Source organism: Phoenix dactylifera, chromosome 4 (assembly GCF_051530095.1).
Source record: "Phoenix dactylifera cultivar Ajwa chromosome 4, Ajwa_hap1_PhDact_Kaust_v1.1, whole genome shotgun sequence".
Lineage (NCBI taxonomy): Eukaryota > Viridiplantae > Streptophyta > Magnoliopsida > Arecales > Arecaceae > Phoenix > Phoenix dactylifera.
This window is the reverse complement of record NC_143193.1, coordinates 33852945-33878172: the sequence shown is the minus strand read 5'-3', so window position 1 is coordinate 33878172 and position 25228 is coordinate 33852945. Positions and strand designations below refer to the sequence as shown.

The 25228-nt window shown below is 48.6% G+C and overlaps 56 non-coding genes and 6 pseudogenes across 56 annotated transcripts; all 62 read left to right on the top strand.

Annotated features, from left to right (window-relative positions):
- The first annotated feature begins 2486 nt into the window (after nucleotides 1-2486).
- On the top strand, nucleotides 2487-2605 carry LOC149754276 (5S ribosomal RNA). Its single transcript, XR_016408029.1, has one exon. It is a non-coding gene; the product is annotated as a 5S ribosomal RNA (ribosomal RNA).
- Nucleotides 2606-2852: 247 nt separating this feature from the next.
- Nucleotides 2853-2971, top strand: LOC149754275 (5S ribosomal RNA). The gene has a single exon (XR_016402622.1). It is a non-coding gene; the product is annotated as a 5S ribosomal RNA (ribosomal RNA).
- Nucleotides 2972-3217: 246 nt separating this feature from the next.
- LOC149754274 (5S ribosomal RNA) lies at nucleotides 3218-3336 on the top strand. Its single transcript, XR_016408819.1, has one exon. It is a non-coding gene; the product is annotated as a 5S ribosomal RNA (ribosomal RNA).
- A 247-nt stretch (nucleotides 3337-3583) lies between these two features.
- Nucleotides 3584-3702, top strand: LOC149754273 (5S ribosomal RNA). The gene has a single exon (XR_016408145.1). It is a non-coding gene; the product is annotated as a 5S ribosomal RNA (ribosomal RNA).
- A 246-nt stretch (nucleotides 3703-3948) lies between these two features.
- On the top strand, nucleotides 3949-4067 carry LOC149754272 (5S ribosomal RNA). Its single transcript, XR_016404082.1, has one exon. It is a non-coding gene; the product is annotated as a 5S ribosomal RNA (ribosomal RNA).
- A 246-nt stretch (nucleotides 4068-4313) lies between these two features.
- On the top strand, nucleotides 4314-4432 carry LOC149754271 (5S ribosomal RNA). Its single transcript, XR_016405161.1, has one exon. It is a non-coding gene; the product is annotated as a 5S ribosomal RNA (ribosomal RNA).
- A 246-nt stretch (nucleotides 4433-4678) lies between these two features.
- LOC149754270 (5S ribosomal RNA) lies at nucleotides 4679-4797 on the top strand. Its single transcript, XR_016407836.1, has one exon. It is a non-coding gene; the product is annotated as a 5S ribosomal RNA (ribosomal RNA).
- A 247-nt stretch (nucleotides 4798-5044) lies between these two features.
- Nucleotides 5045-5163, top strand: LOC149754269 (5S ribosomal RNA). Its single transcript, XR_016405275.1, has one exon. It is a non-coding gene; the product is annotated as a 5S ribosomal RNA (ribosomal RNA).
- A 246-nt stretch (nucleotides 5164-5409) lies between these two features.
- On the top strand, nucleotides 5410-5528 carry LOC149754268 (5S ribosomal RNA). Its single transcript, XR_016407707.1, has one exon. It is a non-coding gene; the product is annotated as a 5S ribosomal RNA (ribosomal RNA).
- A 248-nt stretch (nucleotides 5529-5776) lies between these two features.
- Nucleotides 5777-5895, top strand: LOC149754267 (5S ribosomal RNA). The gene has a single exon (XR_016401320.1). It is a non-coding gene; the product is annotated as a 5S ribosomal RNA (ribosomal RNA).
- A 246-nt stretch (nucleotides 5896-6141) lies between these two features.
- On the top strand, nucleotides 6142-6260 carry LOC149754266 (5S ribosomal RNA; annotated as a pseudogene).
- Nucleotides 6261-6507: 247 nt separating this feature from the next.
- LOC149754265 (5S ribosomal RNA) lies at nucleotides 6508-6626 on the top strand. Its single transcript, XR_016403317.1, has one exon. It is a non-coding gene; the product is annotated as a 5S ribosomal RNA (ribosomal RNA).
- Nucleotides 6627-6872: 246 nt separating this feature from the next.
- Nucleotides 6873-6991, top strand: LOC149754264 (5S ribosomal RNA). Its single transcript, XR_016405202.1, has one exon. It is a non-coding gene; the product is annotated as a 5S ribosomal RNA (ribosomal RNA).
- Nucleotides 6992-7237: 246 nt separating this feature from the next.
- Nucleotides 7238-7356, top strand: LOC149754263 (5S ribosomal RNA). The gene has a single exon (XR_016406105.1). It is a non-coding gene; the product is annotated as a 5S ribosomal RNA (ribosomal RNA).
- Nucleotides 7357-7603: 247 nt separating this feature from the next.
- Nucleotides 7604-7722, top strand: LOC149754262 (5S ribosomal RNA). The gene has a single exon (XR_016405274.1). It is a non-coding gene; the product is annotated as a 5S ribosomal RNA (ribosomal RNA).
- A 246-nt stretch (nucleotides 7723-7968) lies between these two features.
- On the top strand, nucleotides 7969-8087 carry LOC149754261 (5S ribosomal RNA). The gene has a single exon (XR_016407706.1). It is a non-coding gene; the product is annotated as a 5S ribosomal RNA (ribosomal RNA).
- Nucleotides 8088-8335: 248 nt separating this feature from the next.
- On the top strand, nucleotides 8336-8454 carry LOC149754260 (5S ribosomal RNA). The gene has a single exon (XR_016401319.1). It is a non-coding gene; the product is annotated as a 5S ribosomal RNA (ribosomal RNA).
- Nucleotides 8455-8700: 246 nt separating this feature from the next.
- On the top strand, nucleotides 8701-8819 carry LOC149754259 (5S ribosomal RNA; annotated as a pseudogene).
- A 247-nt stretch (nucleotides 8820-9066) lies between these two features.
- On the top strand, nucleotides 9067-9185 carry LOC149754258 (5S ribosomal RNA). Its single transcript, XR_016403316.1, has one exon. It is a non-coding gene; the product is annotated as a 5S ribosomal RNA (ribosomal RNA).
- Nucleotides 9186-9431: 246 nt separating this feature from the next.
- Nucleotides 9432-9550, top strand: LOC149754257 (5S ribosomal RNA). The gene has a single exon (XR_016405201.1). It is a non-coding gene; the product is annotated as a 5S ribosomal RNA (ribosomal RNA).
- Nucleotides 9551-9796: 246 nt separating this feature from the next.
- Nucleotides 9797-9915, top strand: LOC149754256 (5S ribosomal RNA). The gene has a single exon (XR_016406104.1). It is a non-coding gene; the product is annotated as a 5S ribosomal RNA (ribosomal RNA).
- Nucleotides 9916-10162: 247 nt separating this feature from the next.
- LOC149754255 (5S ribosomal RNA) lies at nucleotides 10163-10281 on the top strand. The gene has a single exon (XR_016405273.1). It is a non-coding gene; the product is annotated as a 5S ribosomal RNA (ribosomal RNA).
- A 246-nt stretch (nucleotides 10282-10527) lies between these two features.
- On the top strand, nucleotides 10528-10646 carry LOC149754254 (5S ribosomal RNA). Its single transcript, XR_016405200.1, has one exon. It is a non-coding gene; the product is annotated as a 5S ribosomal RNA (ribosomal RNA).
- Nucleotides 10647-10892: 246 nt separating this feature from the next.
- LOC149754253 (5S ribosomal RNA) lies at nucleotides 10893-11011 on the top strand. The gene has a single exon (XR_016406103.1). It is a non-coding gene; the product is annotated as a 5S ribosomal RNA (ribosomal RNA).
- A 247-nt stretch (nucleotides 11012-11258) lies between these two features.
- LOC149754252 (5S ribosomal RNA) lies at nucleotides 11259-11376 on the top strand. Its single transcript, XR_016406437.1, has one exon. It is a non-coding gene; the product is annotated as a 5S ribosomal RNA (ribosomal RNA).
- A 245-nt stretch (nucleotides 11377-11621) lies between these two features.
- On the top strand, nucleotides 11622-11740 carry LOC149754251 (5S ribosomal RNA). The gene has a single exon (XR_016406378.1). It is a non-coding gene; the product is annotated as a 5S ribosomal RNA (ribosomal RNA).
- Nucleotides 11741-11987: 247 nt separating this feature from the next.
- LOC149754250 (5S ribosomal RNA) lies at nucleotides 11988-12106 on the top strand (annotated as a pseudogene).
- A 247-nt stretch (nucleotides 12107-12353) lies between these two features.
- On the top strand, nucleotides 12354-12471 carry LOC149754249 (5S ribosomal RNA). Its single transcript, XR_016407209.1, has one exon. It is a non-coding gene; the product is annotated as a 5S ribosomal RNA (ribosomal RNA).
- Nucleotides 12472-12719: 248 nt separating this feature from the next.
- Nucleotides 12720-12838, top strand: LOC149754248 (5S ribosomal RNA). The gene has a single exon (XR_016405085.1). It is a non-coding gene; the product is annotated as a 5S ribosomal RNA (ribosomal RNA).
- Nucleotides 12839-13084: 246 nt separating this feature from the next.
- On the top strand, nucleotides 13085-13203 carry LOC149754247 (5S ribosomal RNA; annotated as a pseudogene).
- Nucleotides 13204-13450: 247 nt separating this feature from the next.
- Nucleotides 13451-13569, top strand: LOC149754246 (5S ribosomal RNA). Its single transcript, XR_016403315.1, has one exon. It is a non-coding gene; the product is annotated as a 5S ribosomal RNA (ribosomal RNA).
- A 246-nt stretch (nucleotides 13570-13815) lies between these two features.
- LOC149754245 (5S ribosomal RNA) lies at nucleotides 13816-13934 on the top strand. Its single transcript, XR_016405199.1, has one exon. It is a non-coding gene; the product is annotated as a 5S ribosomal RNA (ribosomal RNA).
- A 246-nt stretch (nucleotides 13935-14180) lies between these two features.
- On the top strand, nucleotides 14181-14299 carry LOC149754244 (5S ribosomal RNA). The gene has a single exon (XR_016406102.1). It is a non-coding gene; the product is annotated as a 5S ribosomal RNA (ribosomal RNA).
- Nucleotides 14300-14546: 247 nt separating this feature from the next.
- Nucleotides 14547-14665, top strand: LOC149754243 (5S ribosomal RNA). The gene has a single exon (XR_016407864.1). It is a non-coding gene; the product is annotated as a 5S ribosomal RNA (ribosomal RNA).
- Nucleotides 14666-14911: 246 nt separating this feature from the next.
- LOC149754242 (5S ribosomal RNA) lies at nucleotides 14912-15030 on the top strand. The gene has a single exon (XR_016407758.1). It is a non-coding gene; the product is annotated as a 5S ribosomal RNA (ribosomal RNA).
- Nucleotides 15031-15276: 246 nt separating this feature from the next.
- LOC149754241 (5S ribosomal RNA) lies at nucleotides 15277-15395 on the top strand. Its single transcript, XR_016408586.1, has one exon. It is a non-coding gene; the product is annotated as a 5S ribosomal RNA (ribosomal RNA).
- A 247-nt stretch (nucleotides 15396-15642) lies between these two features.
- Nucleotides 15643-15761, top strand: LOC149754240 (5S ribosomal RNA). Its single transcript, XR_016405271.1, has one exon. It is a non-coding gene; the product is annotated as a 5S ribosomal RNA (ribosomal RNA).
- Nucleotides 15762-16316: 555 nt separating this feature from the next.
- LOC149754239 (5S ribosomal RNA) lies at nucleotides 16317-16435 on the top strand (annotated as a pseudogene).
- A 247-nt stretch (nucleotides 16436-16682) lies between these two features.
- LOC149754238 (5S ribosomal RNA) lies at nucleotides 16683-16801 on the top strand. The gene has a single exon (XR_016405321.1). It is a non-coding gene; the product is annotated as a 5S ribosomal RNA (ribosomal RNA).
- A 248-nt stretch (nucleotides 16802-17049) lies between these two features.
- On the top strand, nucleotides 17050-17168 carry LOC149754237 (5S ribosomal RNA). Its single transcript, XR_016401318.1, has one exon. It is a non-coding gene; the product is annotated as a 5S ribosomal RNA (ribosomal RNA).
- A 246-nt stretch (nucleotides 17169-17414) lies between these two features.
- Nucleotides 17415-17533, top strand: LOC149754236 (5S ribosomal RNA). Its single transcript, XR_016405233.1, has one exon. It is a non-coding gene; the product is annotated as a 5S ribosomal RNA (ribosomal RNA).
- Nucleotides 17534-17780: 247 nt separating this feature from the next.
- Nucleotides 17781-17899, top strand: LOC149754235 (5S ribosomal RNA). Its single transcript, XR_016406994.1, has one exon. It is a non-coding gene; the product is annotated as a 5S ribosomal RNA (ribosomal RNA).
- A 247-nt stretch (nucleotides 17900-18146) lies between these two features.
- LOC149754234 (5S ribosomal RNA) lies at nucleotides 18147-18265 on the top strand. The gene has a single exon (XR_016400797.1). It is a non-coding gene; the product is annotated as a 5S ribosomal RNA (ribosomal RNA).
- Nucleotides 18266-18511: 246 nt separating this feature from the next.
- On the top strand, nucleotides 18512-18630 carry LOC149754233 (5S ribosomal RNA). Its single transcript, XR_016404081.1, has one exon. It is a non-coding gene; the product is annotated as a 5S ribosomal RNA (ribosomal RNA).
- A 246-nt stretch (nucleotides 18631-18876) lies between these two features.
- Nucleotides 18877-18995, top strand: LOC149754232 (5S ribosomal RNA). Its single transcript, XR_016407850.1, has one exon. It is a non-coding gene; the product is annotated as a 5S ribosomal RNA (ribosomal RNA).
- Nucleotides 18996-19242: 247 nt separating this feature from the next.
- LOC149754231 (5S ribosomal RNA) lies at nucleotides 19243-19361 on the top strand. The gene has a single exon (XR_016404385.1). It is a non-coding gene; the product is annotated as a 5S ribosomal RNA (ribosomal RNA).
- A 246-nt stretch (nucleotides 19362-19607) lies between these two features.
- LOC149754230 (5S ribosomal RNA) lies at nucleotides 19608-19726 on the top strand. The gene has a single exon (XR_016401807.1). It is a non-coding gene; the product is annotated as a 5S ribosomal RNA (ribosomal RNA).
- A 246-nt stretch (nucleotides 19727-19972) lies between these two features.
- LOC149754229 (5S ribosomal RNA) lies at nucleotides 19973-20091 on the top strand. The gene has a single exon (XR_016407766.1). It is a non-coding gene; the product is annotated as a 5S ribosomal RNA (ribosomal RNA).
- A 246-nt stretch (nucleotides 20092-20337) lies between these two features.
- On the top strand, nucleotides 20338-20456 carry LOC149754228 (5S ribosomal RNA). The gene has a single exon (XR_016407863.1). It is a non-coding gene; the product is annotated as a 5S ribosomal RNA (ribosomal RNA).
- Nucleotides 20457-20702: 246 nt separating this feature from the next.
- On the top strand, nucleotides 20703-20821 carry LOC149754227 (5S ribosomal RNA). Its single transcript, XR_016404080.1, has one exon. It is a non-coding gene; the product is annotated as a 5S ribosomal RNA (ribosomal RNA).
- Nucleotides 20822-21066: 245 nt separating this feature from the next.
- On the top strand, nucleotides 21067-21185 carry LOC149754226 (5S ribosomal RNA). The gene has a single exon (XR_016406984.1). It is a non-coding gene; the product is annotated as a 5S ribosomal RNA (ribosomal RNA).
- Nucleotides 21186-21430: 245 nt separating this feature from the next.
- On the top strand, nucleotides 21431-21549 carry LOC149754225 (5S ribosomal RNA). Its single transcript, XR_016405088.1, has one exon. It is a non-coding gene; the product is annotated as a 5S ribosomal RNA (ribosomal RNA).
- Nucleotides 21550-21794: 245 nt separating this feature from the next.
- On the top strand, nucleotides 21795-21913 carry LOC149754224 (5S ribosomal RNA). The gene has a single exon (XR_016404079.1). It is a non-coding gene; the product is annotated as a 5S ribosomal RNA (ribosomal RNA).
- A 246-nt stretch (nucleotides 21914-22159) lies between these two features.
- LOC149754223 (5S ribosomal RNA) lies at nucleotides 22160-22278 on the top strand. The gene has a single exon (XR_016406101.1). It is a non-coding gene; the product is annotated as a 5S ribosomal RNA (ribosomal RNA).
- Nucleotides 22279-22525: 247 nt separating this feature from the next.
- On the top strand, nucleotides 22526-22644 carry LOC149754222 (5S ribosomal RNA; annotated as a pseudogene).
- A 246-nt stretch (nucleotides 22645-22890) lies between these two features.
- LOC149754221 (5S ribosomal RNA) lies at nucleotides 22891-23009 on the top strand. The gene has a single exon (XR_016406001.1). It is a non-coding gene; the product is annotated as a 5S ribosomal RNA (ribosomal RNA).
- A 246-nt stretch (nucleotides 23010-23255) lies between these two features.
- On the top strand, nucleotides 23256-23374 carry LOC149754220 (5S ribosomal RNA). The gene has a single exon (XR_016407764.1). It is a non-coding gene; the product is annotated as a 5S ribosomal RNA (ribosomal RNA).
- A 246-nt stretch (nucleotides 23375-23620) lies between these two features.
- Nucleotides 23621-23739, top strand: LOC149754219 (5S ribosomal RNA). The gene has a single exon (XR_016407862.1). It is a non-coding gene; the product is annotated as a 5S ribosomal RNA (ribosomal RNA).
- A 247-nt stretch (nucleotides 23740-23986) lies between these two features.
- LOC149754218 (5S ribosomal RNA) lies at nucleotides 23987-24105 on the top strand. The gene has a single exon (XR_016401806.1). It is a non-coding gene; the product is annotated as a 5S ribosomal RNA (ribosomal RNA).
- Nucleotides 24106-24351: 246 nt separating this feature from the next.
- LOC149754217 (5S ribosomal RNA) lies at nucleotides 24352-24470 on the top strand. The gene has a single exon (XR_016407763.1). It is a non-coding gene; the product is annotated as a 5S ribosomal RNA (ribosomal RNA).
- A 246-nt stretch (nucleotides 24471-24716) lies between these two features.
- On the top strand, nucleotides 24717-24835 carry LOC149754216 (5S ribosomal RNA). Its single transcript, XR_016407861.1, has one exon. It is a non-coding gene; the product is annotated as a 5S ribosomal RNA (ribosomal RNA).
- A 246-nt stretch (nucleotides 24836-25081) lies between these two features.
- On the top strand, nucleotides 25082-25200 carry LOC149754215 (5S ribosomal RNA). The gene has a single exon (XR_016407533.1). It is a non-coding gene; the product is annotated as a 5S ribosomal RNA (ribosomal RNA).
- The last annotated feature ends 28 nt before the right edge of the window (nucleotides 25201-25228 follow it).

The following is a 25228-nucleotide window of genomic DNA, read 5'->3' as shown; positions in this document are numbered from 1 at the left end:
TTACTGTTCATCCGAGTGGGAAAATAAGAAATTTTATGCCAAAATAGGGTATTAAGCCTAGATTAGGCTAAGAGAAACCTTGTACTCATGCAAGGGAGTCCCTAATACACATAAATGATGAGTTAATTAATAGAAAAGGAAAAAGAGAAAGAAAAGAAAAGATTTAGAGAACGGGGGAGTTGAATCAATTAAAGTTCCCTATATTATAATTGGCACGTAGATTATGGCCCTTGATACAAGACTAAATGTATTGTAAATGCATGTCACAGTTGGGCAAGAAGCTAGGGAACAAGAGGAAGAAGTTCCCCACTGCCTGCAGTAGATTTTTGGAGGCGTATCAGGGCTGTGCCGGATTGACAGGTGAGTGGGAGTCATGTACTTTGCACTATGAGCATCCTTAATTCATTTTCATGAATGTCGCCAAGTGTGAATTGATTCCACTTGAGCATATTGATTGATATTGTGGTAGATTCCTCTATGTTTTGTTCTCCATGCTTGATTATTCTGTACATGCATTTGAGGGAACATTGAGAGGAATTACGAGGGGTAGATGAGTAATTAAATGGGTTCCAAATTGTGAAATGACTTCTTTTGTAAATTGATTTCATTTCCTCCATTTCAAAGACTTGTAGAGCCCTTCTCATGGTATATTGAGTTGCATTGCACACCCTTGACCCCTCACTCCCAACCCTGATGTTAGTTTATGATTGGGTCGGAGTCGAGTGAGTGGTAGTCTTGATCATACTCCTTTTTAGTAGAGTATTGGGAGGGTGCATTATGGCATTTATGCATGGCTTGGCAGTATCTGCAGGACACCTATAGTCGATGGGGTTGAACATCGGCCTTTGTGCACATAGTAGCCTTCTGGGTGGGCGGAGCCCAGTCCCTTCCTAGGGGGGACACGGCCCTAGGCGTAGGATCGGCCGGTCCTACGACTTATATTCTGCTTGCCGCCGGGCATAGTAAGACCCCGCGAGGTGCAGTATGGCTTTCCGCGGATGTAGAATTCCCGCGAGGTGCCGTTTAGTATGTAGATGTGAGATGGATTTCTGTTCTGGATACTGGCCGGCATTTATATGATCAGTGTGGTGTCTTATCCTGCATATGCATGTGACAGTAGGGAGTTGTTGCTGGTTCGCCTGGGGCGTAAAACCCACCTCCCGATAGCTGTCTAGCATTTATGTTATCGGTATGGTGTCTTATCCTGCATATGCATGTGACAGTAGGAAGTTGTTGCTGGTTCGCCTGGGGCGTAAAACCCACCTTCCGACAGCTGTCTAGTGATGATTTACATATTGGTGTGGTGTCATATTCGATGTATGCATGTGACAGTAGGGAGTTGTTGCTGGTTCGCCTGGGGCGTAAAACCCACCTCCCGATAGCTGTCTTATTGATGATTCAGCCTATTGACACCTGATTTATATGATTCAGTACTATGACATGTTGAGCATATTCATGAGTAGGATATATATTTACTTGATTATTCCATATATGCTTCAGATGAGTTGATATTGATTATGGTGATATTGATGATTTACTCCATATTCTTTATGTTGAGTTCATGTTCATCTTGTTATTGATCTTGAGATTTTATCTCGAGCCATGATTATATCTTGTCTCATGTGCATAGTACTCTCTACTCCACTCACTGAGTATTTATATACTCACTCCCCAGTTTGATGTTTTTGATTGCAGGAAAGGTATTGTATAGAGAGGAGCAGGATTAGTGGTTGCCTGCTAGCTGTGCCGCTCCATAGTATAGTATAGTATAATGTAGATAGAGGTTTATATCTTTTGGTGTATTATAAACCTTCTATTGTATATAGTGCATAATTACAGTCATAGATCCTGTTGTGGATATGGGTTTGACCATGGATGGAATGGGAACCAGATTTTTATACATATGAGTTATATGCCTGAGATAATGTATTGATATATATTGTCCAGGTTCATTATGTGACGGATTATGTGATTGCTGCTCTGACAGGTAGTGTGTTGTATGTATTGAGATAATCCTGACAGGTCACTATAGGAAAAGTGATCATTTTGTGCATGCATCATGCCAAATTTTTCAAGATTTATTGATGATTGATAGGTAGTAGGGTTCTACGCGGTGGCTGGTGGCCTTATGCCTACCCGCACCCTAGGACCGTCGCGGCGGCCCGCCGGGAACGGGGCGGGGGTCGTGACAGTAGTACTAGGATGGGTGACCTCCTGGGAAGTCCTCGTGTTGCACCCCTTTTATTTTTTGCCCGCTTATTTATTTTTTGATAATATTTATTTTTAATTTTTCAGCTTTTGGCTTTTCCACTTCGGATAATTTTTTTTCCACAAAAATAAACTGAGTCCGGAGACTGGCGGTGCCATGCAGTATAGCGAGACCAGCGCGTTGAATCCTACGCCAGAACGGCCCCGGCGGCGCGAATGTCTCGGGCCGTCGAGACCGGCTGCTTTGTCATAAAAGGGAGTTTCGAAGGGCTTGTCATGGGTGCGATCATACCAGCACTAATGCACCGGATCCCATCAAAACTCCGCAGTTAAGCGTGCTTGGGCGAGAGTAGCACTAGGATGGGTGACCACCTGGGAAGTCCTCGTGTTGCACCCCTTTTATTTTTTGCCCCTTTTTTTATTTTTTGATAATATTTATTTTTAATTTTTCGGCTTTTGGCTTTTCCTCTTCTGATAATTTTTTTCCTCCGAAAATAAACTGAGTCCGGAGACTGGCGGTGCCATGCAGCATAGCGGGACCAGCGCGTTGAATCCTACGCCAGAACGGCCCCGGCGGTGCGAATGTCTCGGGCCGTCGAGACCTGCTGCTTTGTCATAAAAGGGAGTTTCGAAGGGCTTGTCATGGGTGCGATCATACCAGCACTAATGCACCGGATCCCATTAGAACTCCGCAGTTAAGCGTGCTTGGGCGAGAGTAGTACTAGGATGGTTGACCCCCTGGGAAGTCCTCGTGTTGCACCCCTTTTATTTTTTGCCCGCTTATTTATTTTTTGATAATATTTATTTTTAATTTTTCGGCTTTCGGCTTTTCCTCTTCGGATAATTTTTTCCCCCGAAAATAAACTGAGTCCGGAGACTGGCGGTGCCATGCAGCATAGCGGGACCAGCGCGTTGAATCCTACGCCAGAACAGCCCCGCCGGCGCGAATGTCTCGGGCCGTCGAGGTCTGCTGCTTTGTCATAAAAGGAAGTTTCGAAGGGCATGTCATGGGTGCGATCATACCAGCACTAATGCACCGGATTCCATCAGAACTCCGCAGTTAAGCATGCTTGGGCGAGAGTAGTACTAGGATGGGTGACCCTCTGGGATGTCCTCGTGTTGCACCCCTTTAATTTTTTGCCCGCTTTTTTATTTTTTGATAATATTTATTTTTAATTTTTCGGCTTTTGGCTTTTCCACTCCGGATAATTTTTTTCCCCCGAAAATAAACTGAGTTCGGAGACTGGCGGTGCCATGCAGCATAGCGAGACCAGCGCGTTGAATTTTACGCCAGAACGGCCCCGGCGGCGCGAATGTCTCGGGCCGTCGAGACCGGCTGCTTTGTCATAAAAAGGAGTTTCGAAGGGCTTGTCATGGGTGCGATCATACCCGCACTAATGCGCCGGATCCCATGAGAACTCCGCAGTTAAGCGTGCTTGGGCGAGAGTAGCACTAGGATGGGTGACCACCTGGGAAGTCCTCGTGTTGCACCCCTTTTATTTTTTGCCCTTTTTTTATTTTTTGATAATATTTATTTTTAATTTTTCGGCTTTTGGCTTTTCCTCTTCGGATAATTTTTTTCCTCCCAAAATAAACTGAGTTGGGAGACTGGCGGTGCCATGCAGCATAGCGGGACCAGCGCGTTGAATTCTACGCCAGAACGGCCCCGGCGGCGCGAATGTCTCGGGCCGTCGAGACCGGCTGCTTTGTCATAAAAGGGAGTTTCGAAGGGCTTGTCATGGGTGCGATCATACCAGCACTAATGCACCGGATCCCATCAGAACTCCGCAGTTAAGCGTGCTTGGGCGAGAGTAGCACTAGGATGGGTGACCACCTGGGAAGTCCTCGTGTTGCACCCCTTTTATTTTTTGCCCCTTTTTTTATTTTTTGATAATATTTATTTTTAATTTTTCGGCTTTCGGCTTTTCCTCTTCGGATAATTTTTTCCCCCGAAAATAAACAGAGTCCGGAGACTGGCGGTGCCATGCAGCATAGCGGGACCAGCGCGTTGAATCCTACGCTAGAACGGCCCCGTCGGCGCGAATGTCTCGGGCCGTCGAGGTCTGCTGCTTTGTCATAAAAGGGAGTTTCGAAGGGCTTGTCATGGGTGCGATCATACCAGCACTAATGCACTGGATCCCATCAGCACTCCGCAGTTAAGCGTGCTTGGGCGAGAGTAGTACTAGGATGGGTGACCCCCTGGGAAGTCCTCGTGTTGCACCCCTTTTATTTTTTGCCCGCTTTTTTATTTTTTGATAATATTTATTTTTAATTTTTCGGCTTTCGGCTTTTTCTCTTCGGATAATTTTTTCCCCCGAAAATAAACAGAGTCCGGAGACTGGCGGTGCCATGCAGCATAGCGGGACCAGCGCGTTGAATCCTACGCTAGAACGGCCCCGTCGGCGCGAATGTGTCGGGCCGTCGAGGTCTGCTGCTTTGTCATAAAAGGAAGTTTCGAAGGGCATGTCATGGGTGCGATCATACCAGCACTAATGCACCGGATTCCATCAGAACTCCGCAGTTAAGCATGCTTGGGCGAGAGTAGTACTAGGATGGATGACCCTCTGGGAAGTCCTCGTGTTGCACCCCTTTAATTTTTTGCCCGCTTTTTTATTTTTTGATAATATTTATTTTTAATTTTTCGGCTTTTGGCTTTTCCACTCTGGATAATTCTTTTCCTCCGAAAATAAACTGAGTTCGGAGACTGGCGGTGCCATGCAGCATAGCGGGACCAGCGCGTTGAATTTTACGCCAGAACGGCCCCGGCGGCGCGAATGTCTCGGGCCGTCGAGACCGGCTGCTTTGTCATAAAAAGGAGTTTCGAAGGGCTTGTCATGGGTGCGATCATACCAGCACTAATGCGCCGGATCCCATCAGAACTCCGCAGTTAAGCGTGCTTGGGCGAGAGTAGTACTAGGATGGGTGACCCCCCAGGAAGTCCTCGTGTTGCACCCCTTTTATTTTTTGCCCTTTTTTTATTTTTTGATAATATTTATTTTTAATTTTTCGGCTTTTGGCTTTTCCACTTCGGATAATTTTTTTTCCACGAAAATAAACTGAGTCCGGAGACTGGCGGTGCCATGCAGCATAACGAGACCAGCGCGTTGAATCCTACGTCAGAACGGCCCCGGCGGCGCGAATGTCTCGGGCCGTCGAGACCGGCTGCTTTGTTATAAAAGGGAATTTCGTAGGGCTTGTCATTGGTGCGATCATACCAGCACTAATGCACCGGATCCCATCAGAACTCCGCAGTTAAGCGTGCTTGGGCGAGAGTAGCACTAGGATGGGTGACCCCCCGGGAAGTCCTCGTGTTGCACCCCATTTATTTTTTGCCCGTTTTTTTTATTTTTTGATAATATTTATTTTTAATTTTCCGGCTTTTGGCTTTTCCACTTCGGATAATTTTTTTCCCCCGAAAATTAACTGAGTCCGGAGACTGGCGGTGCCATGCAGCATAGCGGGACCAGCGCGTTGAATCCTACGCCAGAACGGCCCCAGCGGCGCGAATGTCTCGGGCCGTCGAGGTCTGCTGCTTTGTCATATAAGAGAGTTTCGAAGGGAATGTCATTGGTGCGATCATACCAGCACTAATGCACCGGATCCCATCAGAACTCCGCAGTTAAGCGTGCTTGGGCGGGAGTAGTACTAGGATGGGTGACCCCCTGGGAAGTCCTCGTGTTGCACCCCTTTTATTTTTTGCCCGTTTTTTTATTTTTTGATAATATTTATTTTTAATTTTTCGGCTTTTGGCTTTTCCACTTCGGATAATTTTTTTTCCCGAAAATAAACTGAGTCCGGAGACTGGCGGTGCCATGCAGCATAGCGGGACCAGCGCGTTGAATCCTACGCCAGAACGGCCCCGCCAGCGCTAATATCTCGGGCCGTCGAGGTCTGCTGCTTTGTCATAAAAGGAAGTTTCGAAGGGCATGTCATGGGTGCGATCATACCAGCACTAATGCACCGGATTCCATCAGAACACCGCAGCTAAGCATGCTTGGGCGAGAGTAGTACTAGGATGGGTGACCCTCTGGAAAGTCCTCGTGTTGCACCCCTTTAATTTTTTGCCCGCTTTTTTATTTTTTGATAATATTTATTTTTAATTTTTCAGCTTTTGGCTTTTCCACTCCGGATAATTTTTTTCCTCCGAAAATAAACTGAGTTCGGAGACTGGCGGTGCCATGCAGCATAGCGGGACCAGCGCGTTGAATGCTACGCCAGAAAGGCCCCGGCGGCGCGAATGTCTCGGGCCGTCGAGACCGGCTGCTTTGTCATAAAAGGGAGTTTCGAAGGGCTTGTCATGGGTGCGATCATACCAGCACTAATGCACCGGATCCCATCAGAACTCCGCAGTTAAGCGTGCTTGGGCGAGAGTAGCACTAGGATGGGTGACCACCTGGGAAGTCCTCGTGTCGCACCCCTTTTATTTTTTGCCCTTTTTTTATTTTTTGATAATATTTATTTTTAATTTTTCGGCTTTTGGCTTTTCCGCTTCGGATAATTTTTTTCCTCCGAAAATAAACTGAGTCCGGAGACTGGCGGTGCCATGCAGCATAGCGGGACCAGCGCGTTGAATCCTACGCCAGAACGGCCCCGGCGGTGCGAATGTCTCGGGCCGTCGAGACCTGCTGCTTTGTCATAAAAGGGAGTTTCGAAGGGCTTGTCATGGGAGCGATCACACCAGCACTAATGCACCGGATCCCATCAGAACTCCGCAGTTAAGCGTGCTTGGGCGAGAGTAGTACTAGGATGGGTGACCCCCTGGGAAGTCCTCGTGTTGCACCCCTTTTATTTTTTGCCCGCTTTTTTATTTTTTGATAATATTTATTTTTAATTTTTCGGCTTTTGGCTTTTCCTCTTCGGATAATTTTTTCCCCCGAAAATAAACTGAGTCCGGAGACTGGCGGTGCCATGCAGCATAGCGGGACCAGCGCGTTGAATCCTACGCCAGAACGGCCCCGCCGGCGCGAATGTCTCGGGCCGTCGAGGTCTGCTGCTTTGTCATAAAAGGAAGTTTCGAAGGGCATATCATGGGTGCGATCATACCAGCACTAATGCACCGGATTCCATCAGAACTCCGCAGTTAAGCATGCTTGGGCGAGAGTAGTACTAGGATGGGTGACCCTCTGGGAAGTCCTCGTGTTGCACCCCTTTAATTTTTTGCCCGCTTTTTTATTTTTTGATAATATTTATTTTTAATTTTTCGGCTTTTGGCATTTCCACTCCGGATAATTTTTTTCCTCCGAAAATAAACAGAGTTCGGAGACTGGCGGTGCCATGCAGCATAGCGGGACCAGCGCGTTGAATTTTACGCCAGAACGGCCCCGGCGGCGCGAATGTCTCGGGCCGTCGAGACCGGCTGCTTTGTCATAAAAAGGAGTTTCGAAGGGCTTGTCATGGGTGCGATCATACCAGCACTAATGCGCCGGATCCCATCAGAACTCCGCAGTTAAGCGTGCTTGGGCGAGAGTAGTACTAGGATGGGTGACCCCCCAGGAAGTCCTCGTGTTGCACCCCTTTTATTTTTTGCCCTTTTTTTATTTTTTGATAATATTTATTTTTAATTTTTCAGCTTTTGGCTTTTCCACTTCGGATAATTTTTTTTCCACGAAAATAAACTGAGTCCGGAGACTGGCGGTGCTATGCAGCATAACGAGACCAGCGCGTTGAATCCTACGTCAGAACGGCCCCGGCGGCGCGAATGTCTCGGGCCGTCGAGACCGGCAGCTTTGTTATAAAAGGGAATTTCGTAGGGCTTGTCATTGGTGCGATCATACCAGCACTAATGCACCGGATCCCATCAGAACTCCGCAGTTAAGCGTGCTTGGGCGAGAGTAGCACTAGGATGGGTGACCCCCCGGGAAGTCCTCGTGTTGCACCCCATTTATTTTTTGCCCGTTTTTTTTATTTTTTGATAATATTTATTTTTAATTTTCCGGCTTTTGGCTTTTCCACTTCGGATAATTTTTTTCCCCCGAAAATAAACTGAGTCCGGAGACTGGCGGTGCCATGCAGCATAGCGGGACCAGCGCGTTGAATCCTACGCCAGAACGGCCCCAGCGGCGCGAATGTCTCGGGCCGTCGAGGTCTGCTGCTTTGTCATATAAGAGAGTTTCGAAGGGAATGTCATTGGTGCGATCATACCAGCACTAATGCACCGGATCCCATCAGAACTCCGCAGTTAAGCGTGCTTGGGCGGGAGTAGTACTAGGATGGGTGACCCCCTGGGAAGTCCTCGTGTTGCACCCCTTTTATTTTTTGCCCGCTTTTTTATTTTTTGATAATATTTATTTTTAATTTTTCGGCTTTTGGCTTTTCCACTTCGGATAATTTTTTTTCCCGAAAATAAACTGAGTCCGGAGACTGGCGGTGCCATGCAGCATAGCGGGACCAGCGCGTTGAATCCTACGCCAGAACGGCCCCGCCAGCGCTAATATCTCGGGCCGTCGAGGTCTGCTGCTTTGTCATAAAAGGAAGTTTCGAAGGGCATGTCATGGGTGCGATCATACCAGCACTAATGCACCGGATTCCATCAGAACACCGCAGCTAAGCATGCTTGGGCGAGAGTAGTACTAGGATGGGTGACCCTCTGGAAAGTCCTCGTGTTGCACCCCTTTAATTTTTTGCCCGCTTTTTTATTTTTTGATAATATTTATTTTTAATTTTTCAGCTTTTGGCTTTTCCACTCCGGATAATTTTTTTCCTCCGAAAATAAACTGAGTTCGGAGACTGGCGGTGCCATGCAGCCTAGCGGGACCAGCGCGTTGAATGCTACGCCAGAAAGGCCCCGGCGGCGCGAATGTCTCGGGCCGTCGAGACCGGCTGCTTTGTCATAAAAGGGAGTTTCGAAGGGCTTGTCATGGGTGCGATCATACCAGCACTAATGCACCGGATCCCATCAGAACTCCGCAGTTAAGCGTGCTTGGGCGAGAGTAGCACTAGGATGGGTGACCACCTGGGAAGTCCTCGTGTCGCACCCCTTTTATTTTTTGCCCTTTTTTTATTTTTTGATAATATTTATTTTTAATTTTTCGGCTTTTGGCTTTTCCGCTTCGGATAATTTTTTTCCTCCGAAAATAAACTGAGTCCGGAGACTGGCGGTGCCATGCAGCATAGCGGGACCAGCGCGTTGAATCCTACGCCAGAACGGCCCCGGCGGTGCGAATGTCTCGGGCCGTCGAGACCTGCTGCTTTGTCATAAAAGGGAGTTTCGAAGGGCTTGTTATGGGAGCGATCACACCAGCACTAATGCACCGGATCCCATCAGAACTCCGCAGTTAAGCGTGCTTGGGCGAGAGTAGTACTAGGATGGGTGACCCCCTGGGAAGTCCTCGTGTTGCACCCCTTTTATTTTTTGCCCGCTTTTTTATTTTTTGATAATATTTATTTTTAATTTTTCGACTTTTGGCTTTTCCTCTTCGGATAATTTTTTCCCCCGAAAATAAACTGAGTCCGGAGACTGGCGGTGCCATGCAGCATAGCGGGACCAGCGCGTTGAATCCTACGCCAGAACGGCCCCGCCGGCGCGAATGTCTCGGGCCGTCGAGGTCTGCTGCTTTGTCATAAAAGGAAGTTTCGAAGGGCATATCATGGGTGCGATCATACCAGCACTAATGCACCGGATTCCATCAGAACTCCGCAGTTAAGCATGCTTGGGCGAGAGTAGTACTAGGATGGGTGACCCTCTGGGAAGTCCTCGTGTTGCACCCCTTTAATTTTTTGCCCGCTTTTTTATTTTTTGATAATATTTATTTTTAATTTTTCGGCTTTTGGCATTTCCACTCCGGATAATTTTTTTCCTCCGAAAATAAACAGAGTTCGGAGACTGGCGGTGCCATGCAGCATAGCGGGACCAGCGCGTTGAATTTTACGCCAGAACGGCCCCGGCGGCGCGAATGTCTCGGGCCGTCGAGACCGGCTGCTTTGTCATAAAAAGGAGTTTCGAAGGGCTTGTCATGGGTGCGATCATACCAGCACTAATGCGCCGGATCCCATCAGAACTCCGCAGTTAAGCGTGCTTGGGCGAGAGTAGTACTAGGATGGGTGACCCCCCAGGAAGTCCTCGTGTTGCACCCCTTTTATTTTTTGCCCTTTTTTTATTTTTTGATAATATTTATTTTTAATTTTTCGGCTTTTGGCTTTTCCACTTCGGATAATTTTTTTTCCACGAAAATAAACTGAGTCCGGAGACTGGCGGTGCCATGCAGCATAGCGGGACCAGCGCGTTGAATCCTACGCCAGAACGGCCCCGGCGGTGCGAATGTCTCGGGCCGTCGAGACCTGCTGCTTCGTCATAAAAGGGAGTTTCGAAGGGCTTGTCATGGGAGCGATCACACCAGCACTAATGCACCGGATCCCATCAGAACTCCGCAGTTAAGCGTGCTTGGGCGAGAGTAGTACTAGGATGGGTGACCCCCTGGGAAGTCCTCGTGTTGCACCCCTTTTATTTTTTGCCCGCTTTTTTATTTTTTGATAATATTTATTTTTAATTTTTCGGCTTTTGGCTTTTCCTCTTCGGATAATTTTTTCCCCCGAAAATAAACTGAGTCCGGAGACTGGCGGTGCCATGCAGCATAGCGGGACCAGCGCGTTGAATCCTACGCCAGAACGGCCCCGCCGGCGCGAATGTCTCGGGCCGTCGAGGTCTGCTACTTTGTCATAAAAGGAAGTTTCGAAGGGCATATCATGGGTGCGATCATACCAGCACTAATGCACCGGATTCCATCAGAACTCCGCAGTTAAGCATGCTTGGGCGAGAGTAGTACTAGGATGGGTGACCCTCTGGGAAGTCCTCGTGTTGCACCCCTTTAATTTTTTGCCCGCTTTTTTATTTTTTGATAATATTTATTTTTAATTTTTCGGCTTTTGGCATTTCCACTCCGGATAATTTTTTTCCTCCGAAAATAAACAGAGTTCGGAGACTGGCGGTGCCATGCAGCATAGCGGGACCAGCGCGTTGAATTTTACGCCAGAACGGCCCCGGCGGCGCGAATGTCTCGGGCCGTCGAGACCGGCTGCTTTGTCATAAAAAGGAGTTTCGAAGGGCTTGTCATGGGTGCGATCATACCAGCACTAATGCGCCGGATCCCATCAGAACTCCGCAGTTAAGCGTGCTTGGGCGAGAGTAGTACTAGGATGGGTGACCCCCAGGAAGTCCTCGTGTTGCACCCCTTTTATTTTTTGCCCTTTTTTATTTTTTGATAATATTTATTTTTAATTTTTCGGCTTTTGGCTTTTCCACTTCGGATAATTTTTTTTCCACGAAAATAAACTGAGTCCGGAGACTGGCGGTGCCATGCAGCATAACGGGACCAGCGCGTTGAATCCTACGCCAGAACGGCCCCGGCGGCGCGAATGTCTCGGGCCGTCGAGACCGGCTGCTTTGTTATAAAAGGGAATTTCGTAGGGCTTGTCATTGGTGCGATCATACCAGCACTAATGCACCGGATCCCATCAGAACTCCGCAGTTAAGCGTGCTTGGGCGAGAGTAGCACTAGGATGGGTGACCACCTGGGAAGTCCTCGTGTTGCACCCCTTTTATTTTTTGCCCGTTTTTTTATTTTTTGATAATATTTATTTTTAATTTTCCAGCTTTTGGCTTTTCCTCTTCGGATAATTTTTTTCCTCCGAAAATAAACTGAGTCCGGAGACTGGCGGTGCCATGAAGCATAGCGGGACCAGCGCATTGAATCCTACGCCAGAACGGCCCCGGCGGCGCGAATGTCTCGGGCCGTCGAGACCGGCTGCTTTGTCATAAAAGGGAGTTTCGAAGGGCTTGTCATGGGTGCGATCACACCAGCACTAATGCACCAGATCCCATCAGAACACCGCAGTTAAGCGTGCTTGGGCGAGAGTAGCGCTAGGATGGGTGACCACCTGGGAAGTCCTCGTGTTGCACCCCATTTATTTTTTGCTCGTTTTTTTATTTTTTGATAATATTTGTTTTTAATTTTTCGGCTTCTGGCTTTTCCTCTTCGGATAATTTTTTTTCTCCGAAAATAAACTAAGTCCGGAGACTGGCGGTGCCATGCAGCATAGCGGGACCAGCGCGTTGAATCCTACGCCAGAACGGCCCTGGCGGCGCGAATGTCTCGGGCCGTCGAGACCGGCTGCTTTGTCATAAAAAGGAGTTTCGAAGGGCTTGTCATGGGTGCGATCATACCAACACTAATGCACCGGATCCCATCAGAACTCCGCAGTTAAGCGTGCTTGGGCGAGAGTAGTACTAGGATGGGTGACCCCCCGGAAGTCCTCGTGTTGCACCCCATTTATTTTTTGCCCGTTTTTTTTATTTTTTGATAATATTTATTTTTAATTTTTCGGCTTTTGGCTTTTCCACTTCGGATAATTTTTTTCCCCCGAAAATAAACTGAGTCCGGAGACTGGCGGTGCCATGCAGCATAGCGGGACCAGCGCGTTGAATCCTACGCCAGAACGGCCCCGGCGGCGCGAATGTCTCGGGCCGTCGAGGTCTGCTGCTTTGTCATATAAGAGAGTTTCGAAGGGAATGTCATTGGTGCGATCATACCAGCACTAATGCACCGGATCCCATCAGAACTCCGCAGTTAAGCGTGCTTGGTCGGGAGTAGTACTAGGATGGGTGACCCCCTGGGAAGTCCTCGTGTTGCACCCCTTTTATTTTTTGCCCGCTTTTTTATTTTTTGATAATATTTATTTTTAATTTTTCGGCTTTTGGCTTTTCCACTTCGGATAATTTTTTTCCCCGAAAATAAACTGAGTCCGGAGACTGGCGGTGCCATGCAGCATAGCGGGACCAGCGCGTTGAATCCTACGCCAGAACGGCCCCGCCAGCGCGAATGTCTCGGGCCGTTGAGGTCTGCTGCTTTGTCATAAAAGGAAGTTTCGAAGGGCATGTCATGGGTGCGATCATACCAGCACTAATGCACCGGATTCCATCAGAACACCGCAGCTAAGCATGCTTGGGCGAGAGTAGTACTAGGATGGGTGACCCTCTGGAAAGTCCTCGTGTTGCACCCCTTTAATTTTTTGCCCGCTTTTTTATTTTTTGATAATATTTATTTTTAATTTTTCAGCTTTTGGCTTTTCCACTCCGGATAATTTTTTTCCTCCGAAAATAAACTGAGTTCGGAGACTGGCGGTGCCATGCAGCATAGCGGGACCAGCGCGTTGAATGCTACGCCAGAAAGGCCCCGGCGGCGCGAATGTCTCGGGCCGTCGAGACCGGCTGCTTTGTCATAAAAGGGAGTTTCGATGGGCTTGTCATGGGTGCGATCATACCAGCACTAATGCACCGGATCCCATCAGAACTCCGCAGTTAAGCGTGCTTGGGCGAGAGTAGCACTAGGATGGGTGACCACCTGGGAAGTCCTCGTGTCGCACCCCTTTTATTTTTTGCCCTTTTTTTATTTTTTGATAATATTTATTTTTAATTTTTCGGCTTTTGGCTTTTCCGCTTCGGATAATTTTTTTCCTCCGAAAATAAACTGAGTCCGGAGACTGGCGGTGCCATGCAGCATAGCGGGACCAGCGCGTTGAATCCTACGCCAGAACGTCCCCGGCGGTGCGAATGTCTCGGGCCGTCGAGACCTGCTGCTTTGTCATAAAAGGGAGTTTCGAAGGGCTTGTCATGGGAGCGATCACACCAGCACTAATGCACCGGATCCCATCAGAACTCCGCAGTTAAGCGTGCTTGGGCGAGAGTAGTACTAGGATGGGTGACCCCCTGGGAAGTCCTCGTGTTGCACCCCTTTTATTTTTTGCCCGCTTTTTTATTTTTTGATAATATTTATTTTTAATTTTTCGGCTTTTGGCTTTTCCTCTTCGGATAATTTTTTCCCCCGAGAATAAACTGAGTCCGGAGACTGACGGTGCCATGCAGCATAGCGGGACCAGCGCGTTGAATCCTACGCCAGAACGGCCCCGCCGGCGCGAATGTCTCGGGCCGTCGAGGTCTGCTGCTTTGTCATAAAAGGAAGTTTCGAAGGGCATATCATGGGTGCGATCATACCAGCACTAATGCACCGGATTCCATCAGAACTCCGCAGTTAAGCATGCTTGGGCGAGAGTAGTACTAGGATGGGTGACCCTCTGGGAAGTCCTCGTGTTGCACCCCTTTAATTTTTTGCCCGCTTTTTTATTTTTTGATAATATTTATTTTTAATTTTTCGGCTTTTGGCATTTCCACTCCGGATAATTTTTTTCCTCCGAAAATAAACTGAGTTCGGAGACTGGCGGTGCCATGCAGCATAGCGCGACCAGCGCGTTGAATTTTACGCCAGAACGGCCCCGGCGGCGCGAATGTCTCGGGCCGTCGAGACCGGCTGCTTTGTCATAAAAAGGAGTTTCGAAGGGCTTGTCATGGGTGCGATCATACCAGCACTAATGCGCCGGATCCCATCAGAACTCCGCAGTTAAGCGAGCTTGGGCGAGAGTAGTACTAGGATGGGTGACCCCCCAGGAAGTCCTCGTGTTGCACCCCTTTTATTTTTTGCCCTTTTTTTATTTTTTGATAATATTTATTTTTAATTTTTCAGTTTTTGGCTTTTCCACTTCGGATAATTTTTTTTCCACAAAAATAAACTGAGTCCGGAGTTTGGCGGTGCCATGCAGCATAGCGGGACCAGCGCGTTGAATCCTACGCCAGAACAGCCCCGGCGGCGCGAATGTCTCGGGCCGTCGAGACCGGCTGCTTTGTCATAAAAGGGAGTTTCGAAGGGCTTGTCATGGGTGCGATCATACCAGCACTAATGCACCGGATCCCATCAGAACTCCGCAGTTAAGCGTGCTTGGGCGAGAGTAGCACTAGGATGGGTGACCACCTGGGAAGTCCTCGTGTAGCACCCCTTTTATTTTTTGCCCTTTTTTTATTTTTTGATAATATTTATTTTTAATTTTTGGGCTTTCGGCTTTTCCTCTTCGGATAATTTTTTCCCCCAAAAATAAACTGAGTCCGGAGACTGGCAGTGCCATGCAGCATAGCGGGACCAGCACGTTGAATCCTACGCCAGAACGGCCCCGTCGGCACGAATGTCTCGGGCCGTCGAGGTCTGCTGCTTTGTCATAAGTGGAAGTTTCGAAGGGGCATGTCATGGGTGCGATCATACCAGCACTTATGCACCGGATTCCATCAGAACTCCGCAGTTAAGCATGCTTGGGCGAGAGTAGTACTAGGATGGGTGACTCTCTGGGAAGTCCTCGTGTTGCACCCCTTTAATTTTTTGCCCGCTTTTTTATTTTTTGATAATATTTATTTTTAATTTTTCGGCTTTTGGCTTTTCCACTTCGGATAATTTTTTTCCTCCGAAAATAAACTGAGTTCGGAGACTGGCGGTGCCATGCAGCATAGCGGGACCAGCGCGTTGAATTTTACGCCAGAACGGCCCCGGCGGCGCGAATGTCTCGGGCCGTCGAGACCGGCTGCTTTGTCATAAAAAGGAGTTTCGAAGGGCTTGTCATGGGTGCGATCATACCAGCACTAATGCGCCGGATCCCATCAGAACTCCGCAGTTAAGCGTGCTTGGGCGAGAGTAGTACTAGGATGGGTGACCCCCCAGGAAGTCCTCGTGTTGCACCCCTTTTATTTTTTGCCCTTTTTTTATTTTTTGATAATATTTATTTTTAATTTTTCGGCTTTTGGCTTTTCCACTTCGGACATTTTTTTTCCACGAAAATAAACTGAGTCCGGAGACTGGCGGTGCCATGCAGCATAGCGGGACCAGCGCGTTGAATCCTACGCCAGAACGGCCCCGGCGGCGCGAATGTCTCGGGCCATCGAGACCGGCTGCTTTGTTATAAAAGGGAGTTTCGAAGGGCTTGTCATTGGTGCGACCATACCAGCACTAATGCACCGGATCCCATCAGAACTCCGCAGTTAAGCGTGCCCTTTTATTTTTTGCCCTTTTTTTTATTTTTTGATAATATTTATTTTTAATTTTTCAGCTTTTGGCTTTTCCTCTTCGGATAATTTTTTTCCTCCGAAAATAAACTGAGTCCGGAGACTGGCTGTGCCATGCAGCATAGCGGGACCAGCGCGTTGAATCCTACGCCAGAACGGCCCCGGCGGCGCGAATGTCTCGGGCCGTCGAGACCGGCTGCTTTGTCATAAAAGGGAGTTTCGAAGGGCTTGTCATGGGTGCGATCATACCAGCACTAATGCACCGGATCCCATCAGAACACCGCAGTTAAGCGTGCTTGGGCGAGAGTAGCGCTAGGATGGGTGACCACCTGGGAAGTCCTCGTGTTGCACCCCATTTATTTTTTGCCCGTTTTTTTATTTTTTGATAATATTTGTTTTTAATTTTTCGACTTTTGGCTTTTCCTCTTCGGATAATTTTTTTCCTCCGAAAATAAACTGAGTCCGGAGACTGGCGGTGCCATGCAGCATAGCGGGACCAGCGCGTTGAATCCTACGCCAGAACGGCCCTGGTGGCGCGAATGTCTCGGGCCGTCAAGACCGGCTGCTTTGTCATAAAAAGGAGTTTCGAAGGGCTTGTCATGGGTGCGATCATACCAGCACTAATGCACCGGATCCCATCAGAACTCTGCAGTTAAGCGTGCTTGGGCGAGAGTTGTACTAGGATGGGTGACCCCCCGGGAAGTCCTCGTGTTGCACCCCATTTATTTTTTGCCCGTTTTTTTTATTTTTTGATAATATTTATTTTTAATTTTTCGGCTTTTGGCTTTTCCACTTCGGATAATTTTTTTCCTCCGAAAATAAACTGAGTCCGGAGACTGGCGGTGCCATGCAGCATAGCGGGACCAGCGCGTTGAATCCTACGCCAGAACGGCCCCGGCGGCGCGAAGGTCTCGGGCCGTCGAGGTCTGCTGCTTTGTCATATAAGAGAGTTTCGAGGGGAATGTCATTGGTGCGATCATACCAGCACTAATGCACCGGATCCCATCAGAACTCCGCAGTTAAGCGTGCTTGGGCGGGAGTAGTACTAGGATGGGTGACCCCCTGGGAAGTCCTCGTGTTGCACCCCTTTTATTTTTTGCCCGCTTTTTTATTTTTTGATAATATTTATTTTTAATTTTTCGGCTTTTGGCTTTTCCTCTTCGGATAATTTTTTCCCCCGAAAATAAACTGAGTCCGGAGACTGGCGGTGCCATGCAGCATAGCGGGACCAGCGCGTTGAATCCTACGCCAGAACGGCCTCGCCAGCGCGAATGTCTCGGGCCGTCGAGGTCTGCTGCTTTGTCATAAAAGGAAGTTTCGAAGGGCATGTCATGGGTGCGATCATACCGGCACTAATGCACCGGATTCCATCAGAACTCCGCAGTTAAGCATGCTTGGGCGAGAGTAGTACTAGGATGGGTGACCCTCTGGGAAGTCCTCGTGTCGCACCCCTTTAATTTTTTGCCTGCTTTTTTATTTTTTGATAATATTTATTTTTAATTTTTCAGCTTTTGGCTTTTCCACTCCGGATAATTTTTTTCCTCCGAAAATAAACTGAGTTCGGAGACTGGCGGTGCCATGCAGCATAGCGGGACCAGCGCGTTGAATGCTACGCCAGAACGGCCCCGGTGGCGCGAATGTCTCGGGCCGTCGAGACCGGCTGCTTTGTCATAAAAGGGAGTTTCGAAGGGCTTGTCATGGGTGCGATCATACCAGCACTAATGCACCGGATCCCATCAGAACTCCGCAGTTAAGCGTGCTTGGGCGAGAGTAGCACAAGGATGGGTGACCACCTGGGAAGTCCTCGTGTTGCACCCCTTTTATTTTTTGCCCATTTTTTTATTTTTTGATGATATTTATTTTTAATTTTTCGGCTTTTGGCTTTTCCGCTTCGGATAATTTTTTTCCTCCAAAAATAAACTGAGTTCGGAGACTGGCGGTGCCATGCAGCATAGCGGGACCAGCGCGTTGAATCCTACGCCAGAACGGCCCCGGCGGTGCGAATGTCTCGGGCCGTCGAGACCTGCTGCTTTGTCATAAAAGGGAGTTTCGAAGGGCTTGTCATGGGTGCGATCATACCCGCACTAATGCACCGGATCCCATCAGAACTCCGCAGTTAAGCGTGCTTGGGCGAGAGTAGTACTAGGATGGGTGACCCCCTGGGAAGTCCTCGTGTTGCACCCCTTTTATTTTTTGCCCGCTTTTTTATTTTTTGATAATATTTATTTTTAATTGTTCGGCTTTTGGCTTTTCCTCTTCGGATAATTTTTTCCCCCGAAAATAAACTGAGTTCGGAGACTGGCGGTGCCATGCAGCATAGCGGGACCAGCGCGTTGAATCCTACGCCAGAACGGCCCCGGCGGCGCAAATGTCTCGGGCCGTCGAGACCGGCTGCTTTGTCATAAAAGGGAGTTTCGAAGGGCTTGTCATGGGTGCGATCATACCAGCACTAATGCACCGGATCCCATCAGAACTCCGCAGTTAAGCGTGCTTGGGCGAGAGTAGCACTAGGATGGGTGACCACCTGGGAAGTCCTCGTGTTGCACCCCTTTTATTTTTTGCCCGTTTTTTTATTTTTTGATAATATTTATTTTTAATTTTTCGGCTTTCGGCTTTTCCTCTTCGGATAATTTTTTCCCCCGAAAATAAACTGAGTCCGGAGACTGGCGGTGCCATGCAGCATAGCGGGACCAGCGCGTTGAATCCTACGCCAGAACGGCCCCGTCGGCACGAATGTCTCGGGCCGTCGAGGTCTGCTGCTTTGTCATAAAAGGAAGTTTCGATGGGCATGTCATGGGTGCGATCATACCAGCACTAATGCACCGGATTCCATCAGAACTCCGCAGTTAAGCATGCTTGGGCGAGAGTAGTACTAGGACGGGTGACCCTCTGGGAAGTCCTCGTGTTGCACCCCTTTAATTTTTTGCCCGCTTTTTTATTTTTTGATAATATTTATTTTTAATTTTTCGGCTTTTGGCTTTTCCACTCCGGATAATTTTGTTCCTCCGAAAATAAACTGAGTTCGGAGACTGGCGGTGCCATGCAGCATAGCGGGACCAGCGCGTTGAATTTTACGCCAGAACGGCCCCGGCGGCGCGAATGTCTCGGGCCGTCGAAACCGGCTGCTTTGTCATAAAAAGGAGTTTCGAAGGGCTTGTCATGGGTGCGATCATACCAGCACTAATGCGCCGGATCCCATCAGAACTCCGCAGTTAAGCGTGCTTGGGCGAGAGGAGTACTAGGATGGGTGACCCCCCGGGAAGTCCTCGTGTTGCACCCCATTTATTTTTTGCCCTTTTTTTATTTTTTGATAATATTTATTTTTAATTTTTCGGCTTTTGGCTTTTCCACTTCGGATAATTTTTTTCCCCCGAAAATAAACTGAGTCCGGAGACTGGCGGTGCCATGCAGCATAGCGGGACCAGCGCGTTGAATCCTACGCTAGAACGGCCCCGGCGGCGCGAATGTCTCGGGCCGTCGAGGTCTGCTGCTTTGTCATATAAGAGAGTTTCGAAGGGAATGTCATTGGTGCGACCATACCAGCACTAATGCACCGGATCCCATCGGAACTCCGCAGTTAAGCGTGCTTGGGCGGGAGTAGTACTAGGATGGGTGACCCCCTGGGAAGTCCTCGTGTTGCACCCCTTTTATTTTTTGCCCGCTTTTTTATTTTTTGATAATATTTATTTTTAATTTTTTGGCTTTTGGCTTTTCCTCTTCGGATAATTTTTTCTCCCGAAAATAAACTGAGTCCGGAGACTGGCGGTGCCATGCAGCATAGCGGGACCAGCGCGTTGAATCCTACGCCAGAACGGCCCCGCCAGCGCGAATGTCTCGGGCCGTCGAGGTCTGCTGCTTTGTCATAAAAGGAAGTTTCGAAGGGCATATCATGGGTGCGATCATACCAGCACTAATGCACCGGATTCCATCAGAACTCCGCAGTTAAGCATGCTTGGGCGAGAGTAGTACTAGGATGGGTGGCCCTCTGGGAAGTCCTCGTGTTGCACCCCTTTAATTTTTTGCACGCTTTTTTATTTTTTGATAATATTTATTTTTAATTTTTCGGCTTTTGGCTTTTCCACTCCGGATAATTTTTTTCCTCCGAAAATAAACTGAGTCGGAGACTGGCGGTGCCATGCAGCATAGCGGGACCAGCGCGTTGAATTTTACGCCAGAACGGCCCCGGCGGCGCGAATGTCTCGGGCCGTCGAGACCGGCTGCTTTGTCATAAAAAGGAGTTTCGAAGGGCTTGTCATGGGTGCGATCATACCAGCACTAATGCGCCGGATCCCATCAGAACTCCGCAGTTAAGCGAGCTTGGGCGAGAGTAGTACTAGGATGGGTGACCCCCCAGGAAGTCCTCGTGTTGCACCCCTTTTATTTTTTGCCCTCTTTTTATTTTTTGATAATATTTTTTTTTAATTTTTCAGCTTTTGGCTTTTCCACTTCGGATAATTTTTTTTCCACAAAAATAAACTGAGTCCGGAGACTGGCGGTGCCATGCAGCATAGCGGGACCAGCGCGTTGAATCCTACGCCAGAACGGCCCCGGCGGCGCGAATGTCTCGGGCCGTCGAGATCCGCTGCTTTGTCATAAAAGGGAGTTTCGAAGGGCTTGTCATGGGTGCGATCATACCAGCACTAATGCACCGGATCCCATCAGAACTCCGCAGTTAAGCGTGCTTGGGCGAGAGTAGCACTAGGATGGGTGACCACCTGGGAAGTCCTCGTGTTGCACCCCTTTTATTTTTTGCCCTTTTTTATTTTTTGATAATATTTATTTTTAATTTTTCGGCTTTTGGCTTTTCCGCTTCGGATAATTTTTTTCCTCCAAAAATAAACTGAGTCCGGAGACTGGCGGTGCCACGCAGCATAGCGGGACCAGCGCGTTGAATCCTATGCCAGAACGGCCCCGGCGGCGCGAATGTCTCGGGCCGTCGAGACCGGCTGCTTTGTCATAAAAGGGAGTTTCGAAGGGCTTGTCATGCGTGCGATCATACCAGCACTAATGCACCGGATCCCATCAGAACTCCGCAGTTAAGCGTGCTTGGGCGAGAGTAGCACTAGGATGGGTGACCACCTGGGAAGTCCTCGTGTTGCACCCCTTTTATTTTTTGCCCTTTTTTATTTTTCGATAATATTTATTTTTAATTTTTCGGCTTTTGGCTTTTCCGCTTCGGATAATTTTTTTCCTCCAAAAATAAACTAAGTCCGGAGACTGGCGGTGCCATGCAGCATAGCGGGACCAGCGCGTTGAATCCTACGCCAGAACGGCCCCGGCGGCGCGAATGTCTCGGGCCGTCGAGACCCGCTGCTTTGTCATAAAAGGGAGTTTCGAAGGGCTTGTCATGGGTGTGATCATACCAGCACTAATGCACCGGATCCCATCAGAACTCCGCAGTTAAGCGTGCTTGGGCGAGAGTAGCACTAGGATGGGTGACCACCTGGGAAGTCCTCGTGTTGCACCCCTTTTATTTTTTGCCCTTTTTTATTTTTTGATAATATTTATTTTTAATTTTTCGGCTTTTGGCTTTTCCGCTTCGGATAATTTTTTTCCTCCAAAAATAAACTGAGTCCGGAGACTGGCGGTGCCATGCAGCATAGCGGGACCAGCGCGTTGAATCCTACGCCAGAACGGCCCCGGCGGCGCGAATGTCTCGGTCCGTCGAGACCGGCTGCTTTGTCATAAAAGGGAGTTTCGAAGGGCTTGTCATGGGTGCGATCATACCAGCACTAATGCACCGGATCCCATCAGAACTCCGCAGTTAAGCGTGCTTGGGCGAGAGTAGCACTAGGATGGGTGACCACCTGGGAAGTCCTCGTGTTGCACCCCTTTTATTTTTTGCCCCTTTTTTTATTTTTGGATAATATTTATTTTTAATTTTTCGGCTTTCGGCTTTTCCTCTTCGGATAATTTTTTCTCCCGAAAATAAACTGAGTCCGGAGACTGGCAGTGCCATGCAGCATAGCGGGACCAGCGCGTTGAATCCTACGCCAGAACGGCCCCGTCGGCACGAATGTCTCGGGCCATCGAGGTCTACTGCTTTGTCATAAAAGGAAGTTTCGATGGGCATGTCATGGGTGCGATCATACCAGCACTAATGCACCGGATTCCATCAGAACTCCGCAGTTAAGCATGCTTGGGCGAGAGTAGTACTAGGATGGGTGACCCTCTGGGAAGTCCTCGTGTTGCACCCCTTTAATTTTTTGCCCGCTTTTTTATTTTTTGATAATATTTATTTTTAATTTTTCGGCTTTTGGCTTTTCCACTCCGGATAATTTTTTTCCTCCGAAAATAAACTGAGTTCGAAGACTGGCGGTGCCATGCAGCATAGCGGGACCAGCGCGTTGAATTTTACGCCAGAACGGCCCCGGCGGCGCGAATGTCTCGGGCCGTCGAGACCGGCTGCTTTGTCATAAAAGGGAGTTTTGAAGGGCTTGTCATGGGTGCGATCATACCAGCACTAATGGACCGGATCCCATCAGAACTCCGCAGTTAAGCATGCTTGGGCGAGAGTAGCACTAGGATGGGTGACCACTTGGGAAGTCCTCGTGTTGCACCCCTTTTATTTTTTGCCCTTTTTTTATTTTTTGATAATATTTATTTTTAATTTTTCGGCTTTTGGCTTTTCCGCTTCGGATAATCTTTTTCCTCCGAAAATAAACTGAGTCCGGAGACTGGCGGTGCCATGCAGCATAGCGGGACCAGCGCGTTGAATCCTACGCCAGAACGGCCCCGGCGGCGCGAATGTCTCGTGCCGTCGAGGTCTGCTGCTTTGTCATATAAGAGAGTTTCGAAGGGAATGTCATTGGTGCGACCATACCAGCACTAATGCACCGGATCCCATCAGAACTCCGCAGTTAAGCGTGCTTGGGCGGGAGTAGTACTAGGATGGGTGATCCCTTGGGAAGTCCTGGTGTTGCACCCCTTTTATTTTTTGCCCGTTTTTTTATTTTTTGATAATATTTATTTTTAATTTTTCGGCTTTTGGCTTTTCCTCTTCGGATAATTTTTTCTCCCGAAAATAAACTGAGTCCGGAGACTGGCGGTGCCATGCAGCATAGCGGGACCAGCGCGTTGAATCCTACGCCAGAACGGCCCCGCCAGCGCGAATGTCTCGGGCCGTCGAGGTCTGCTGCTTTGTCATAAAAGGAAGTTTCGAAGGGCATATCATGGGTGCGATCATACCAGCACTAATGCACCGGATTCCATCAGAACTCCGCAGTTAAGCATGCTTGGGCGAGAGTAGTACTAGGATGGGTGGCCCTCTGGGAAGTCCTCGTGTTGCACCCCTTTAATTTTTTGCACACTTTTTTATTTTTTGATAATATTTATTTTTAATTTTTCGGCTTTTGGCTTTTCCACTCCGGATAATTTTTTTCCTCCGAAAATAAACTGAGTCGGAGACTGGCGGTGCCATGCAGCATAGCGGGACCAGCGCGTTGAATTTTACGCCAGAACGGCCCCGGCGGCGCGAATGTCTCGGGCCGTCGAGACCGGCTGCTTTGTCATAAAAAGGAGTTTCGAAGGGCTTGTCATGGGTGCGATCATACCAGCACTAATGCGCCGGATCCCATCAGAACTCCGCAGTTAAGCGAGCTTGGGCGAGAGTAGTACTAGGATGGGTGACCCCCCAGGAAGTCCTCGTGTTGCACCCCTTTTATTTTTTGCCCTTTTTTTTATTTTTTGATAATATTTATTTTTAATTTTTCGGCTTTTGGCTTTTCCACTTCGGATAATTTTTTTCCCCCGAAAATAAACTGAGTCCGGAGACTGGCGGTGCCATGCAGCATAGCGGGACCAGCGCGTTGAATCCTACGCCAGAACGGCCCCGGCGGCGCGAATGTCTCGGGCCGTCGAGGTCTGCTGCTTTGTCATATAAGAGAGTTTCGAAGGGAATGTCATTGGTGCGACCATACCAGCACTAATGCACCGGATCCCATCGGAACTCCGCAGTTAAGCGTGCTTGGGCGGGAGTAGTACTAGGATGGGTGACCCCCTGGGAAGTCCTCGTGTTGCACCCCTTTTATTTTTTGCCCGCTTTTTTATTTTTTGATAATATTTATTTTTAATTTTTCGGCTTTTGGCTTTTCCTCTTCGGATAATTTTTTCTCCCGAAAATATACTGAGTCCGGAGACTGGCGGTGCCATGCAGCATAGCGGGACCAGCGCGTTGAATCCTACGCCAGAACGGCCCCGCCAGCGCGAATGTCTCGGGCCGTCGAGGTCTGCTGCTTTGTCATAAAAGGAAGTTTCGAAGGGCATATCATGGGTGCGATCATACCAGCACTAATGCACCGGATTCCATCAGAACTCCGCAGTTAAGCATGCTTGGGCGAGAGTAGTACTAGGATGGGTGGCCCTCTGGGAAGTCCTCGTGTTGCACCCCTTTAATTTTTTGCACGCTTTTTTATTTTTTGATAATATTTATTTTTAATTTTTCGGCTTTTGGCTTTTCCACTCCGGATAATTTTTTTCCTCCGAAAATAAACTGAGTCGGAGACTGGCGGTGCCATGCAGCATAGCGGGACCAGCGCGTTGAATTTTACGCCAGAACGGCCCCGGCGGCGCGAATGTCTCGGGCCGTCGAGACCGGCTGCTTTGTCATAAAAAGGAGTTTCGAAGGGCTTGTCATGGGTGCGATCATACCAGCACTAATGCGCCGGATCCCATCAGAACTCCGCAGTTAAGCGAGCTTGGGCGAGAGTAGTACTAGGATGGGTGACCCCCCAGGAAGTCCTCGTGTTGCACCCCTTTTATTTTTTGCCCTTTTTTTATTTTTTGATAATATTTTTTTTTAATTTTTCAGCTTTTGGCTTTTCCACTTCGGATAATTTTTTTTCCACAAAAATAAACTGAGTCCGGAGACTGGCGGTGCCATGCAGCATAGCGGGACCAGCGCGTTGAATCCTACGCCAGAACGGCCCCGGCGGCGCGAATGTCTCGGGCCGTCGAGACCCGCTGCTTTGTCATAAAAGGGAGTTTCGAAGGGCTTGTCATGGGTGCGATCATACCAGCACTAATGCACCGGATCCCATCAGAACTCCACAGTTAAGCGTGCTTGGGCGAGAGTAGCACTAGGATGGGTGACCACCTGGGAAGTCCTCGTGTTGCACCCCTTTTATTTTTTGCCCTTTTTTATTTTTT